We start from the raw sequence: 14,796 nt of genomic DNA on the forward strand, positions 1-14,796 counted from the left end.
CAGAGTCTCAGATATAGAGAATGAATAAGTTGTCACCAGTGGGAAGAGGGACAAGACAGGAGTAGAGGATTAAGTGATATGAACTATGTGTAAGATAAATAAGCTACAAAGATATAATGTACAGCAAAGGGAATATAGCCAATAGTTTATAATAACTATAAAGGGAATATAACCTTCAAAAATTGTGAATCACTATTTTGTATACCTGAAACTTATATTGTAAATTAACTATACCTCAATTAAAAATTATTTTCATCTTCTACTACCAGACTTAGACAACCTCCCCTAGACATAAGTAATCTACATATTTAACATTTCTGTTGTTCTTTATAACATGGCATGATATTACTTCATTTCAACCTAAGGTATTTTTAGTATTTCTTGTAAGGTGGGTCTGTTAGCAACAAATTTTCACAATTTTTGTTTATCTGGTCTTTATTTCACTTTCATATGGGAAGTATTCTTTTAACAGCCTTATCGATATATTATTGATACACAAGGACCTGCATATATTTAAAGTATACAATTTGATGATTTTGAAACATACATGAAACCATCACCCCAATCAACGTAACAAACATATCCACCATATCCAGAAATTAGGAAGACCTTTTTTTTTCTTTCTATAATGTGAGTACATTCTTCCACAGCCTTTTGCCTGCCATTATTTCTAATATAAAACAGCCTTCAATAGTACTGATTTCCTGTGTATGAACCATTTTTCTCTTGCTGCATTTAAAATTTTCACTTTTGGCTTTCAACAGTTTGACCATAAATTTCTAGGTGTGGATTCTTTGTATTTATCCTGTTTAGAATTTATCAAGCTTCTTGGATATGCAGACTAATGTTTTTCATAAAATTTGGGAAATTTTAATCATTTTTATCACATTATTTTTCTACTCCTTTTTTCCCAGTCCTCTCAGATGCCTGTCACACATATTTTGGTACATCTGGTATTTTCTAAAAGTTCTCTGAAGCTCTATTTATTCTTCAGTCTTTAAAAGATGTTTTTTTCCTTCACACTGGATCATTTATTGCTAGTTAAAATTGTAATGTATCAGACCACGTAGAGTTGGTCCAGGTATAAAAAAATAAGTCAACAGGATAAAATAGAGTGGAAAAATAAATTGGCACTGGATATATGACCGAAGTCACACTCCTGTTTAATGGAGAAAGGATGGACTAGTCAATAAACGGTTTCTCAAAAATTACTTAACTGGACAAAAGGGAATGTAAACTAAATTCCACATTAAAATCAGCATTAGATGGATTAAAATATTTAATACGTAAGTTAAAAGTTGAAAAGATTTAGAAGCATTCATATAAGAATAACTTTATGACCTCACTGGAGAGATGGCTTCTTAAATAAGACATCATGGGAAAATAATATATTTGATATCTTTATATAAAAATCGTCTTTGTATCAAAAAGTGTGATAGAAAGAACATGTTACAGACAGAAAACATGTTTGAGTGCATGTAACAACAATTAATATCCAAAACATAAGAAGGTATTTTATATAATTCAATAAAAACAATAAAAGTAAAATAAAAATCAATACACTAATTATATAACATTATTTTCAATTACACTAGTAATCAGCAAAACCTCAAAATTATGCATTATCATTCTATTATTGTGATCAAAAATAAACACACCTATATAAACACACATACAAACAACAAACATCACACACAAAAAAAACAAAAAACATTTAACAGTATCACATGCAGTCATGGATATAGAATATTAGAATCCATAATCCACTAATATTGAAATGTAAATTGTCAAAACTACTTTGAAGAACTATTTGGCAATATTTAACAAAGCTGAATATACTCATACCCTCAAATTTCCACTACCAAAGGTTTAAGATATTATAGATTATACATGAGCATAAGACATTACAATAATGTTATAGTGGGATTAAAACACAGTGGAAGGAGGAAAACTGGAAATATTGAATGTAAACAAGTCTCTTGAATAGCAAATAGAGGTGTGTTCAAAATATATTTTTTAGATTGGACTGAAATAACCTCATGCATATGTGCTGAGTGGAATGATGCACTGACATGTATGGGATTCAAACGCTGGTGGTTAGGTAGACATGAGGGTGAATGTCAATGGAAAGTTTATGGAAATAAAGTGTTTTACAGCTTATTGTGTATCTTTATGGAAATAAAGGTAATCTCTCCTCTTGGATTCTAATTTCCATCTCTGCAATCCTTCAGACAAAGTAAAAGACCTATTTCCTCAAGCAATGTCTCTATAATAAATGATCATGAAAATAACATTCATATAGAGTATCTGACCCTTTATTATTTGACAAGATCTGTCCTTACTAAGGCGTGGAGAATCAGACTGAGAGAGGCTAAGAGATTCACCGAAGATAAAGTAGCTAGGAACACAAATGTAAAATGTAAACCAATGCCGACTGACACCAGAATTCAACTTAGCCAACTTCAATAACTTAACCCTGTCAGACTGCCCATCTGACTATATACATACCAGTTCTTTAATTTGCAACTACTGCTTAAGTGTTTTCCATATTTTCTTATACACATGCTTTTTATACTGTGGATTTTTCGACCATAACAAAACTCTGAGATAGCAAGCTTCGAGATACACTTTTCCAGTTACCTGGCAATAAGCTGCTTGACAATAAGGCAATAAATCTGAGCTGAGATAGTCTTCACTATTTTACATTTCTTGATCCATCCTTGTCTAGACTTATTCTGCTTCTTTTATCTTTCTAGTTATATGAGCCAAAAGTATTTTTTTCTTTAAAATAATTTGAATTCACCAAAAGAGAGCAGAATAATCCAATTCCCAACCTTCAGTCAGATTCAGTCTTTCCCTTCCTTATGTTCTCATTATAGTTTCTTCACATATAGCATTTAGTAAACTATCATTAAACTTTTCTGTATACATTTCTTATTTTCTCAAGATGGAAGGTAAAGATTATATCTTCTTTAACTCTGGAGTACTGCTTTCCCTGATACTATGCTTCTGAAATAGTTATTGTAGGAAAAATTATACTATACTAAAATTGATTAAAAAGAATAAAGACCTGTGGCAGAAATGTGGTCCTTCAGTCAAAAGAAACTGAATTCTTCTATAATTGATAACATTGCATTTTAATTTTCCCACTGGCATAATAGGGATTAAATGGCCCTAAGGTACTAAAAGTATTAAAATGGTTAATGTAGAGTTTCACATTTTTAGTATATGTAGATTAATTGTACTGAAGATTGTGTATATGTAGCTTCATTTCTTCATGAAGTTTTCTGTCTAAATATGAGAAAAAGACTTCTATATTTCACATTAGTAATCGATATGAGCAACATATTATTTGCTAGAAACAATTACCATGCATAGAAATAATTTACCAGTTTTTTACCTACCGAAATATATTGTAACTATTTCCATGTTGTCCATAATTTTAATTATCAGGAATACTTACTTCATTTCCTAATAAAAGTCACATTTATTGTAGAAATATTTATGGTTATGCCAAAATTTAGTATGATTTTTTGTCACAAATAAAACTAATTTTATCTTTTTAACTTTAAACAGTTTTTATTACAGAAAGGTTGTCACATAATTAACTATTTCTCTGCATTGTACACAATTATTTTTATTCCCCACAGTAAGACTGCTTCCTAACTTCCTATCTGATGTTGACAGGTACTAAAATTCTAGTTTTAACAGAATAGTAATAAAAATTCCTCAGTGATTTAGGTTGAAGGCAGTTCACTGGGACATGGCTCTTGCACTGTTACTGGGAATGTACAAATGTCTTTTTACTCTTTTGTCTTTCACATACGAAAAACAAGATAAATTATCTGTAGGCATGGGCAGTGGCAGCAGTAAACCATTATATGTTTTCCACTGAAACTAGTAACTGATGGTTATAGTTATTTCCTTATACAATAAGCCACCTTTTCTTCCTTCATTTCCTTCAACTGACTTCTCTGAAGTTATTGGTGAGGAACACTGCCTTGAGCTTCCTTCACAACTCAGTAACAATGGTTAAGCACTATTTCAGAAATATAACATGCTACCTCCCATACCAACTCCCATTTCATCATTCTACCCATTAGAGGGTCCTTCTCTTTAGAACTTCCTGTGACTACATCTTCCGCTATAATTAACCAGAAGGCCTCTCCAGCATCATCCAATAAATTACTTCTTACAACCTTCATTGGATCTTTGATTCCTTTATCATCAAATTCACATAATCTACAAGTGTACTGCTGTAACCAACTCCTGAGGAGCTTTGCCTAATTTTCTCAGCTATCACTGATCCTTCAATATCTGAATTCTTAGTAATGGTCATTGCAGGAATTTTGAGTGTTCTTTTAATAATTTCCATATCAATTTTTGATCTGCTTTAGCTTGAGTTATTGAGTCCAAGGCTGGAATGCACTGAAGCAGAGCACAAACACCTTCCAGAACAATGCGTTCCTCAACAGCAGCTCATGTAACACTGAGAGCACCTGTAACTCTTTTTATTCACTTCAACACCATCTGTCTCAACCAACTTTCAGCAAAATTACTCCACCTGAGTTCTGTCAGATGATAACTTCACTTTATCTTTTCACATTTACTGGTTGTAATATATAATAGCTCAATGATCTCTTAAATATGTTTTGCAGTTTGAACTTTGTCACCTTTTTTTTCAAGAGCATGGCATCATCTTTGGTCACAATGACCTCCCCAACTTCTCCTAAGTCTAGAGGCTTAACAACTTCAAGATTTAGAGTCAATCCTTCTTTTTCAAACACGGCAATATCAGAATAGTAGCTAAGATTTTAATATGCTTCTTTCTATTTAATATGCTTCTTGGTCACCAAAACCAAGAGCTTTAACTGCTATAACTTGAAGACCAACTTTTAGCCTACTCAAAACAAGTGTATCTAGACATTCTCCATCAACATCTTTAGCAATTATGATCAAGGGCTTACAGTGAGCATAGGCAAGTTAAGAGCAGCTATAATAAACTGAAAAGAAGAAATTTTCTTTCATTCAACAAAGCATAGGCATCTTGTAATTCACATTTCTGACATTTTGATGTATCAATACAGTATAGAGAAATATAACCTCAATAAAATTCATTCCCTCAGTAATTTCTAATTCATCATTAAATGTTTTTCCATTCTTTACTGTGATGACACTCTTTCTTCTAACCTTTTTTATTGCATCAGATATGATGTAGCATTTGTCTCCATTTGCAAAACTCCCAACAACGTGAGCAATTTCTTCAAGGGTTGCCACAGGTTTAGACTACCTCCCAAGTTCACCAATTACAACATCACCAGATACCATCACACATCTCCTGATTTTCACTAGATTAGCATCTTGGTTAATCTTCTAAAAGCCTTCTTTGGCAATAAAACTTGCCAGCACAGCAGCAGTAGCATATCATTCCCATCCTCTTCATTTATGCTGTTGGCAACATCTTAAACAAGTTTAGTGCTAATATTTTTGTATTTATCTTTTAAATCAGTGGATTTTGCAATGGTCACATCATCTCTTGTTATTTTGGGACTTCCCAAGCTCTGTTCAACAATCACTGCATTTCCCTTTGGCCCACAGTAACAGCTACAGCATCAGCTAAAAGGTGTACAGCATGAAGCATTAAGAATAGAAATCTGCAACCAAGTTTACATATTTGGCATAAGCCTAAGTGTGATGAGAAGCCAGTGCCTTGGACATTGGTTTTATCTGGGGAAGGACTGTCAGTAATTGAAACATTTCTGCCAGGCAGCAGCAGGGCATCTGTGGTGAGTGAGGAAAAACTAAATTCCTTTCCCTTGTTATTCATTTAATCCTGAGGTAAACAAATTTAAATTTGAACACACTTGAATGGAATGCCTAAAGGGGTAAAATTCATCTCACATTTATGTTATAGAAACTATCATGCTCTTAGAACAGATACATTTGAACACAATTTTCTATTGAGTAAAACAGAATCAAAATTTGTAGTTGCAAATTAAGAACTCCTGAAGCCTACAAATAAAATGTGAAAGTTATATTTTGGGTATTATATCTAACTTATCAAGCAGTCAATTTTTTATCTACTCTAAGTTCTCTGAGAACTGAGTTGAAATTGACTTAATTTAAAAATAGAGCAAAGAGCCTTCTGCACATTCAAAACTTAAGACATAAACTCACTCAAATAAAATTTGTTAAATTCACTAATCAAAGAGTTCCTCAGGCCTTAACCCAGACTAATGCTTTTGAGTGACTGAGCAATATCCTTGTTCAACAGCCTTAAGAGAGCCTTTGCATTTTTTATCAAACAATATATTGCAATTAACAATTAATTTTGCTTCAATAAACTTTATTTCCCATGGTAGAAAAACATGTGATATGTTTTCAAACAAATGCTGTTAAGAAGTGTATTAATTTAAAAAGGCTTTGGAATGAGGGCATGGCCAAAATGGCAAAGTAGGGAGACCCAGAGCTCATTTCCTTCTATGGGCACATCAATATGACAACTATTTGCAGAGTGACTGTTGATGAGAAGGACTTGAAAACTAGCAGAAAACATTTTCCACAACTAAATTTATAAATAAAGAACCACAATGAGACAAGAAGGAAGGGCAGAGAAGTGCTATAGTCAAGATTCACATCCCTGGGTAGGAGACCCACAAATGGGAGGATAATCACAACTGCAGAGGTTCTCCCCAAGAAGCATGGGGTCCAAGGCTCCCTGCTGCAGGAACCTGAACCGGGAAGATGAGCCAGCAGAACATCTGGCTTTGAAGGCCACTGGGGCTTGTGTAAAGGCTTCTACAGAAGGCTGTAGAAAACAGAAACTTCAGACTTAAAGGGCTCAGGAAAAGTCTCACATGCTCCAAGACCCAGCACAGAAGAAGTAATTTAAAAGGACACTGGGTCAGACCCACCTGCTGATGTTGGAGAGCCTCCCAGAGAAGTAGGATGCAAAAGAGAACCCCTGGGACACAGATGCTGGTAGAAGCCATTTTGGGGAGCTTGTTCTACCAAGAGGACACTCATGCTGCCAAGTGCCACTATGGAGTTAGCAGTAGGGGCTTACCAACAAACCAGCCAGTCAGCTCCAGTCCTAGGACATTTTAGGTAAAGCAGCCATTCATGTGTGGGCCTAGTCCCTACCCACAAGCAGGCTGGCATCAGGACCCCAGAACCCAACAAGCAGTGCTCCATGATGCAGCCCCATCTACCTGCAGGCTGCAGACAACTTGATGAAAAGACAGTTCCCGCTACCAGCATACTCACAGCAGTCAACTCTGTAACAGAAGGGCTCATGCAGCCCACATATGGAGCATCGCTTCAGCATAAAGCTCCTGTGACCAGACGGGAGCATGCTGGGGCCCACAGGATGTCTCCTGCATAAGGCTACTTCTCCAAGATCAAGAAACATAACTGACCTACCTAATCTGTAGAAATAAAAACAGGTATCAGGCAAATGAGGTGACTGAAGAACATTTTCACAAGGAACACAGTAAGACTCCTGAACAAGAGCTAAGTGAAGGTAGAGATAAGAAGTCTACCCGATAAGGAATTCAAGTTATTGATTATAAAGTTGCTCAGTGAGCTCAGGAGAAAAATGGATGAACACACTGAGTTTAACAAAGAGGTAGAAAATATAAAAAAGAACCAAACAGAGCTGAAAACTACAAAAACTGAAATAAAAAAATGCACTGTAACAAATCAATAGCAGACTACATGATACAGAAGAGTAGATCAGCAAACTAGAAGACAGAGTAGTGGAAGTCACCTAAGCAGACTGAATTCATATCAAGTATCTTTTCAGATCACAAGAGTATGAGACCAGAAATCAACTACAAGAAAAAAAAAAAAAACCTGCAAAAAGCACAAACATGTGGAGGCTAAACAATATGCTACAATATGCTAGTAAACAACCAATGGGTCACTGAAGAAATCAAAGAGGAAATGAAAAAAAAATGCTTGGAGACAAATGAAAATAAAAACACAATGATCCACAGTCTGTGGGATGCAACAAAAGCAGTTCCGAGAGGGAAGTGTATAATAGACATATGAGCTTGCCTCCGGAAACAAGAAAAATTTTCAACAACCTAACTATACACCTGAAGGAACTAGAAAATGAAGAATAATCAAAACCTAAAGTTAGTAGAAGGAAAGAAATAATAAAAATCAGAACAGAAGTAAATGAAATAGAGACTAAACAGGCAGTAGTAAAGATCAATGAAAGTAAGAGATGGTTCTTTGAAAAATGAACAAAATTGATAAACATTTGGCAGACTTATCATGATGAAAAGAGAGAGGGCCCAAAGAAATAAAATCAGAAATAAAATACAAAGGATTAGATGAGATTACTACAATTATATGTCAATAAAATGAACAACCTGGCAGAAATGAGTAAGTCCCTAGAAACATAAAATCTCCCACATCTGAAATCAGAAAGAAATATGAACAGACCATTTACAAATAATGAAATTGAATCAGTAATAACAAACAAAAAAACAAACAGAAAAAAACTCCCAACAAACAAAAGCCCAGGACTGAAAGGATCAGATACCTTTATAGTAAATTCTACCAAAAACACAAAGGAGAGTTAATACATAGCCTCCTAAAACCATTTCAAAAAAACTGAAGAGGAAGAAACACTTGCAAACTCATTTTACAAGGCCAGCATCACCCTAATCCCAAAACCAAACACACCACACACAGAAAAGAAAATTACAGACCAATATCACTGATTAATATAGATGCAAAATCCTCAAAAAAAATTAAGGAAGTCAAATTCAACAGTACAATAAAAGGATCATACACCATGACCAAGTAGGATTCATCCCAGGGACCCAAGGATGGCTCACTATTTGCAAATCAGTCAATGTGATACATCCCATAGACAAACTGAGGAATAAATACATTATGATCATCTCAATAGACACAGAAAAACTTTTGACAAAATTCAACATCCATTAACGATAAAAACTCAGCAAAGTGGCTATAGAGGGACTACACCTCAATACAGTAAAGGCCAAATACGGCAAGCCCACAGCTAACACCATACTCAATGATGAAAAGCTGAAAGCTTTTCCTCTAAGATCAGTAACAGGACGAGGATGCTCACTATTACTACTTTTATTCAACACAGTATTAGACATTTTAGTCACAGCAATCAGACTGGGGAAAAAAAAAGGAGACAAGGCTTCCAAAATGAAAATGAAGAAGTAAAACTGTTACCATTTGCCAATGACATGATACTATACATAAAAAAATCTAAAGATGCTGCCAAAAAGCTATTAGAACTAAAACATAAATTCAGTAAAGTTGTAGGATAAAAAATTAATATATAAAAATCTGTTGCATTTCTTTGTACTAGTAACAAATGATCAGAAAACAAAATTAAGAAAACAGTCTCTTTTGCAATTGCAGCAAAAACAATAAATCTAAGAAGATAATGCACCTGTATTCAGAAAACTATAAAACATTCATGAAAGAAATTAAAGATAACATAAATAAATGGAAAGATGTACCCTGTTCATAGATTGGAACAATTAATGTTGTTAAAATGACCATACTACCCAAGGTAGTACACAAAGTCAATGAAATTCCTATCAAAATACAATGGCATTTTTCACAGAATTAGAACAAATAATTAAAAAATTTGTATGGAAACACAAAATACCTTGAATAACCAAAAAATTCTTGAGAAAGAGAAACAAAGCTGGAGGTATTATGTTCCTTGATTCAAACCATACTATGAAGCCACAATAATCAAAGTAGCATGGAACACGAGAATTAATATATGTATGCATATGCATGAATGCGACATTGTGCTGTATACCAGAAACTGACATACTGTAACTGACTGTAATTCAATTTAAACAAACAAACAAACAAAAAAACACTATGGTGTTGGCATACAAACAGACACATATCAAGGGAACAGAACAGAGAGCCCAGAAATAAATCCACAAGCATACGGTCAATTAATCTACAACACAGGAGACAAGGATATACCCTAGGGAAAAGAGATGACTTTAATAAATGGAGTTGGGAAAACTGGATAGTTACATACAAAAGAATCAAACTGGACTAGTTTCTCATATACATACAAAAATATACTTAAAATGGATTGAAGAGTTAAATGCAAGACCTGAGACCATAAAAAAATGTTCTAGAAGAATCATAGGTAGTAAGCTCTTTGACAGGGGTCTTAGCAACATTTTTTTAAATCTGTTTCCTCAGGCAAGAGAAACAAAAGCAAAAATCAAAAATGAGAATACATCAAACTAAAAATCTTCTGCATACAGAAAATACTATCAACAAAATGAAAAGGCTGCTGGCTGAATGGGACAAGATATCTGCAAATAATGCATCACATCTGATAAGGAGTAAATATCCAAAATACCCAAAGAACTCATACAATATCAAAAAAAAAAAAAACCCAAAAAATTAAAAAAGGGACAGAGGACATTTCTCCAAAGAAGACATACAGGTGACCAACAGGAAGGTGAAAAAGAGGCTCAACATCACAACCAGCAGGGAAATGCAAACCTAAACAACAATGAGCTACCACCTCTGATGTGTCAGAATGGCTATTAGCAAAAAGAGAACAAGAAGCCTGGGCATGGTTGTAGAGAAAAGGGAATGTAAACACGTGCAGTCACTATGGAAAACAGATGCCTTAAGAAATTAAAAATACAACTATCATATGATCCAACCATTCCATTTGAGTATTTGAAGAAAACAAAAACATTAATTAGAAAAGATACATACATCCCTATTTTGTTGCAGCATTATTTACAAAAGCAAGATGTGAAAGCAATCCAACTACCCATCAACAGATAAATGGATAAAGAAGATGTGGTATATATCTACAATGAAATATGAGACATAAAAAGGAATGAAATCTTGACAACTGTGACAACATGTAAGGACCTAGAGGGTATTATACTAAGTGAAATAATTCAGACAGAGAAAGACAAATTCCATATGATTTCATTTATATGCGGAATCTGAAAAATAAAACAGAGGAACATATGTAACAGAAACACTCATAGATATTCACAGAGCTGGTGTTTGCCAGAGGTGAGGGTGGATGAGAGGATGAGCAAAATGGTGAGGGGGATTAAGAGGTACAAACTTCCAGTTACAAAAAAATGAGTCACAGGGATGCAGGGTACAGCATGGGGAATATGGTCAATAATACTTTAATATATTTGTACAGTGACAAATGGTAACTGGAGTTATCATAGTGATCATTTAGTAATGTGTAGAAATATCAAATCACTATGTGGTGCACCTGGAACTAACACAGTATTGCAGATCAATTATAGTTCAATTAAAAAATTAAAATAGTTTTATCTGCCCTATGCTATAGTAAAATCTATTTTCCTAATTAAGCATTGTGTAAATGTTTTGTGTTTTTCCAATAACTATCTAATGACATTAAAGTTTGTTTCCTAGAGCCCAAAGTGTCAAAATTTTACATGTGTATTTAAGTGTGTGTTTATGTATGTAAAGTATATGTACATATATATTTAATTACATCAAAGTACTTTTTCCATAATTTTAATTTTTGTTTTTTATTCCCAATCAATTTTAAGCATAATAGGAGGGCAGAAATTTTTGTTTTCCTTTTCTTGTTGTTCATTGCTGCCTCCCCAGTGCTTAGGTCCAACCGTTGCACATAAAATTTCAGTCAGAATATTTTTATAATGTGTAGATAAAATTTTACCCACTAATATCATCCTGTATCTGCCAACGTAGATAAGTAAATAAAAAAAATCTTGCCCCTCTACCATATGAAATTGATTTTTGCTGTAGGATGTCAAAAGTTAGTTAAAGTCTATGTACAGCCCTTCATTTAATGAGCCAGGAGAACCCTCAGCTTTTGCAGCAAACTAGTCAGCAATAGGAGAAATTCATCCAGATGTTGAAATAAGCCCCCTGGAGCTGGTGGATATCTGGGATGTGGAGCATGAAATGGGTCCATAAGTGCGGAGGCCGGGAAGATGAACTCCATCCAAGTGACAATGTAGGAGAAAGAAGTTATAGGCAAGTTGAAAGCCCTGGGCTTCCCAGAGAACCTGGTGTTCCAGAACTACTTTGCTTGTGGAAAAACAAAAAGCAAAAAATAAAACAAAACCAACCAACCAGAGACACTGGCTGCAACTTCCTCCTGAATCAGAACTTTGACGAGGAATGATACTGGGAGGGAGGGCAGGCCACTCACAGCCCCCATCCTAAGCTCACTCCACAAATTGGAAAACAATCAGAAGCCTTAAAATAAAACTCCCCAACTTCCCACCCTCCTAAAGTGGCCTCATTCCCACCTTGGCTTGAGAGAACCCATGCCAGACAGCTGTCTCCTATCCCCTGTCCCAGCCCAGCCTCCTGGTAGGATTGGGCCTCTGTCCCATTTTCCTACATGCAGATGGAGAGATGGGTGCTTGCTTCCCCCTCCCTCAAAGAATCCCTGAGACTTCCCCACTCCTCTTCCAAGGCGAGGGGAACCTAGAGCCCCAAACTCTCATCTTGCATTGGAGTGACCCAATCTTTCCATCTGGGGTGAGTACTCGGAGGTCCAAGCCCCCCTCCATTGTCTGGCATTGACTTTCAGCCCGCATCCCTTTGCTGGGGAGTGAAATGTCTGGTTTGTTTTGCCCGGGGAAGGGGTAAGATCAGAGCCGCTCTGAAAGTCAAGGCCACCACCTACCCCGGAATACAGCAGTGTCTCTAATAAAGGTTTCTAACTGAATAAAGTTTTAAAAGCCAAAAAATAAAAATAAAAGGCGAAGGAGCCAGCTCCCACAGAGCAGGGTGTCTGTACGCGAGCTAGGCCAGAAAGCGAGACTATTACCCTGAAGCCGCTCTTGAGAGAAAAGACTTAAGGAACAGGCAGCGATGGTCTCCTACCTTACAACTGCTAGGACGGACGTTCAGCCCCGGACATTCGGCCCCGAGGATGTTTCCCAGAGCACCTCCGGGTTGCCGCAGCCATGCACCTCTGCTGACTAGGGACGGCGGCCTCTGGAAGCCTCTGGAAGCCTCTGTTCCTGCCTCGGGCACTTCCGGCTCCCAAAAGGCGCGAGATTTGCAACCTGCACATGCGCAGTCCACTTCTTCGCCAGCCTCTGGTGCAGCCTCTCGCTCTGCGGCCTGTGTGCCGCAGCCCTTCCCTCGCACCTGACTGGGCGTCCGGGCCAGGAGCTGCTGCGCTGTGAGTCTGAATGTGGAATTGTAGAGGGGATAAGGGGAAACAGTCGTCTTGGAGGATTAGTGTTTGCAAGATAGGAGGAGATTCTGGCACCGGGGGTCGGGTGGGGGTGGGGGCACGTAGGTGTTTTCTCGCCCCAGGATTTCCTCTGATCTCTCTCGATAACCAGTGAGTTTCTTTTGGGAGGAGTGTTAGGGGTGCAGCGACTTGGGCCTGATTCTGCCATTCTCTGAGCCGCCTCTGAAGCTCAGCACGCCCCAACCGATCCTTTTCCTGCCCCTCCATCAGGACCATAGGTGGCCTATCTAAACCACAGGTATTTGAATTACATGTCTTTTGATATACTAAAAATACTGTTATCGTTTTACCTCCTATGATTTTTTTTAACATCTATTTAATGAGTCATTTCCTGTGCCCTGGGTGAAAATTCAAGCAAGTATATGACTTTGATGTCATAAGAATGTGTCATTCAGGTATCTTATTGTAGCAAGCAGCTTAATTTTCTGATGGATCCTTTTGGATCCAATACTGAATCGCACGGGCTACTCATAGTCAATGATTACACACAGCAGGTGTACTAAAAAAGGGTAATTTATGCAAGATATAGGGCTCCTCTAATGGGCAACTTTTACTCAAAGATTCTCAGTCAACCTGGAGAAAAGTTTCTTAAGAGAGGTCTGTGGTCTGAGATGCTTTCCTCTGTCTCCTTCAGGGAGACAGGCATATGGCTTGCTTCCAAGTCTGAAGGATCTCCTCTGGCTCCAAGCTCTTTTTCTTCATAGGAGATTGCCTATATATATATATAAAAATAATAGTTTAATTTTTTAAATAAGAATAAATAATAATTTATATAACAATACATAATAATTATATATATAAATAAATACATATATATTTAAAATCTTGGTGTCTGCTTTTTTAAGTGCCCAGACTAACAGTGGCTTTTCTAAAAATTACAAACATAATCTCAGTTAAGAAGTTGGAATTTTGAGTACAAATTATTAATCTAAACTCTGAATTTGTTTTAATGGCAGGTCTCTCAACTAGCTCAAGCTTGCTGTCAATAGAAGCCTTTGTCGGAATGAGGGCTAATGGGTTGATTTTTGTCTCTTTGTATTGTGCTTCTCCTCTTCCTCCCTCCTTCTCCCAGTCTCTAATCTCATTAGCCAGTTTCTCTCCAGGAGACTTGGGAAAGAAGTAGAAGAGAATAGGAAAGGATTTCCCACTGGAAGCTAGCTTCTCACTCTGAGACAGAGGCATAAAGCTAACTTTGGGAAGAAGTCTTTCTTGGGCCATTTAAAGAGTCCCTTTTAGGCCCTTTTGTTCTATAATTTCTATGATCTAGGTAGATAAAATTTACCACAGCCTTTAGGAATTCTGGGTCACCCCAGTTCTTTTCTGCTAGAATTCCTCCATTATCTGATAGATTATACATCGTGATTATATGATTTATAAGAAATATGTATTTGGTCTTTATCTCTATTTGTGGCACAGAGCTCCTTAAAACCATAAGAATTTCCTAATAAGAGTAATAAAAGTGTCTTGATATTCATAACAAATCCCTTTCAACAACTCCTGAGTTTATGTTAATG

The 14,796-nt window shown here is 36.2% G+C and overlaps 2 pseudogenes; both read right to left on the reverse strand.

Annotated features, from left to right (window-relative positions):
- Positions 1 to 4,116: 4,116 nt before the first annotated feature.
- LOC141576896 (60 kDa heat shock protein, mitochondrial pseudogene) lies at positions 4,117 to 5,757 on the reverse strand (annotated as a pseudogene).
- On the reverse strand, positions 4,588 to 5,551 carry LOC141576886 (60 kDa heat shock protein, mitochondrial pseudogene; annotated as a pseudogene).
- Positions 5,758 to 14,796: the final 9,039 nt, after the last annotated feature.

The sequence above is a fragment of the Camelus bactrianus genome, unplaced genomic scaffold (genome assembly GCF_048773025.1).
Source record: "Camelus bactrianus isolate YW-2024 breed Bactrian camel unplaced genomic scaffold, ASM4877302v1 HiC_scaffold_43, whole genome shotgun sequence".
Classification (NCBI taxonomy): Eukaryota; Metazoa; Chordata; class Mammalia; order Artiodactyla; family Camelidae; genus Camelus; species Camelus bactrianus.